Consider the following 2,701-nt stretch of genomic DNA (forward strand, 5'->3'; position numbering starts at 1 on the left):
GTCACTCCCCCCCGGACAGAGAAGTTAGCCTGTCTGTGCTGATTTCTTATCTACTTATGTGGAAACTTAACTCTTTTATTTCTCACATTTGCCATTGTTGTTGTTCAGTTGTGTCCAAACTCCTTGTGACCCCATTTGGGGTTTACTTTGCAAAGACATCAGAGTGGTTTGTCATTCCCTTTTCTAACTCATTTTACAGATGAGGAAACTCAAGCAAATGGGATTAAGTCACTAGCCCAGGGTCACACAGCTTTGAACTCAAGAAGGTGAGTCTTCCTGACTCCAGGCCCAGAACTCTATCCCCTGTGCCACCTGGCTTTGCCAAGAAAACCTCAAATAGGGTCACAAAGAGTCAGACATGATTGAAACAACTGAACAACAACGATTACCTCCTGACTCCAGGCCTAGTGCTCTAGCCACCGTGCCACCTACCTACCCCAAAGGGGCTCAAGGAGAGTCGCAAAGGAGTAAAAAAACCACTAAGCAACAACAAAGAGAACCCTGGCTCAATATATTAGCTTAAGAAGGGCCTCCAAGTCTGAGACTAGATAGATTTCTCTTTTTATTTACACTCTATACTAACTCACCTTGGCATATTATTTTTGAATATATTTATATTTATACACACATATGTATATGTATATACATGTATATGTGTGTATTTCCATTTATAGTTTTGTGTTTCAAGAATCTGTGGTTTTGTTGGTAAGGATTCTCTCTCTAGTGCTGCAGATTCCGACCTCTTTAACTTGGTTGGCTATCTTTGAGAGTTCTTGGTATTAAAAAGTCCATTGCCTTGCTGCCAACCTGGTGATGAGCCCTGCAAAGCTAACTAGGCTGTTCTTTGAAAACAGGTACACAGTCTATCACCTTCAAAGCCTTGCTTGCTCTACTGGCAGAGCTTCCAAGAATCCAGGGTCACCTCCATGACAAGAGGCATCAGAAAAAGGTTTAGCTGGTTGGGGAAACACCATGATCACAGAGATAGCTTTCCCAGGGTGAGGCTCATGCATTGCCTTTTGGCTATGCTTAGTCTACAGCACAGTTTGTAGTAGTAGGGACCTTTTCCTTGTAAGCAAACTTTAGAAAACACACTTTCATGGTCTAGAACACTGGTGTCAAACTCAAAAAGAAATGGGGGGTTCACTAAATATACATATACACAGCAAGCTATATACAGGATAAATAGGAAATAATGAAAAGAGGGAAGGCACGGGAATTGATAGTTGGAGAAGGCTTTCTCTAAGAGGTAGAACTTTAGTTGGGACTTAAAGGAAATGGAGGGGTCTTTAATCAGAGGGGAGGAGAGACAGCATTGTAGGAATGGAGGAAAGCCAGATAAAAAAGGTGTGAAAAGATGGAATGTCTTGTTTGTGCAACACTCAGCAGACCAGTGTCACTGAGTTGGGGAGTAAGGTTTAAGAAGACTGGAAAGGCAGGAGGGGACTAGATTATGAAACAGAGCATTTTGTATTTGATCCTGGGGGCAACAGGAAGCCACTGAAATTTATTAAGTTGGGAAAGGGGGGGGGAGTGTGTGACCTGATCAGACCTGGGTTAAGTACCTATTGTGTGTCAGCCACTGTGTAGGATGTTGGACCTATAAAGACCAAAGTGGGGAAAAAAAGAAGAAAAAAGAAACAATCTCTGCTTTCATGGAGCTTAAAGTCAACTGGGAAAAAACATTATACCAGGACAAATAAATACAAACTACATCCAAAATGCAACGAGGATATATTTGGTTCTTCCCCTCCATTTCTTTAGCTGATGCAATCTGAGAAAGCAATGAATAGATAGCAGACATAAAGAGGATTTGACAGGTAAATACTCAATGACCCTTTGAAAATGTGAGCATCTTTTTCTGAGTGAATCAGATGAGGCCAGGTCACATGATTTTCAGGGCTGAAAATGAACCACATGCCTGGGGGCTTTAAATAGCTGAAAGAGTTGACCAGTTTGGTTGAATGCAGACTAGATGTTACTTATGAAGGAGACCCCTTTTTGGAGGTCTCCTTCTTTTGGAGAAGACTTCTTTTTCCACACCATCCACTCTATTGGCTAAGGAGTATAGTATCAGAGCTACTTGTCCAAAAAGATTCACCCATAATGTAGCAGAAGAGTTAGTTCAGGAGAATTCAGTGCATAGTAGAGGGAAAAGAACCACACATTCTAGAGCAGGGGTGGGGAACCTTCGGCCTCGAGACCACAAGTGGCCCTCTAGGTCCTCAAGTGTGGCCCTTCAAGTCAAAGCCTAATTGAAGGCTGTTACATGGAAGAAGGATTAGACTTGGGCTACTTGCCCCTAAAGAGCAGAACTAGGAACATGGATAGAAGTTGCAGGGAAGCTGACTAAGGCTCAAAGAAAAACTTTCTAACTGTAACCAAGGATGCTCCAATTCTTATATCTATTTGAACTTGAAGGACCAGGAAACTGTGATTGAAAGCTCAGATCCTCCTGTCCCTAAAAGAGAAGAGAAGAACAGGAGCTATCTGGCACAAACAAAATGCAAGTGTGTGGTGAGGGTGGCCATAAGGCCCTCTAAAAGTGAGAGGATCACCAAAACCTGGATTACAATAGAGACTGTAGCCTTTGCAGTGTGAGGAGGCAGGGGTCTGTCCCTGGTCCCTGAAAGAAGACTCTCAGCTATTCTAGTTATCCTCTGGAAGTCCCTCAGTTTGTCAATGTCCTTCCTAAAATGTG

The 2,701-nt window shown here is 42.7% G+C and overlaps 1 protein-coding gene and 1 pseudogene across 1 annotated transcript in view; one reads left to right on the forward strand and one right to left on the reverse strand.

Moving 5' to 3' along the window:
• KCNJ9 (potassium voltage-gated channel subfamily J member 9) overlaps positions 1-2,701 on the reverse strand; it is a 76,705-nt gene that overhangs the window by 71,850 nt on the left and 2,154 nt on the right. The gene's annotated exons all lie outside the window — the stretch shown is intronic.
• Positions 948-1,072, forward strand: LOC114026430 (annotated as a pseudogene).

This window comes from Vombatus ursinus, unplaced genomic scaffold (genome assembly GCF_900497805.2).
Source record: "Vombatus ursinus unplaced genomic scaffold, bare-nosed wombat genome assembly UNPS02014838.1, whole genome shotgun sequence".
NCBI lineage: Eukaryota > Metazoa > Chordata > Mammalia > Diprotodontia > Vombatidae > Vombatus > Vombatus ursinus.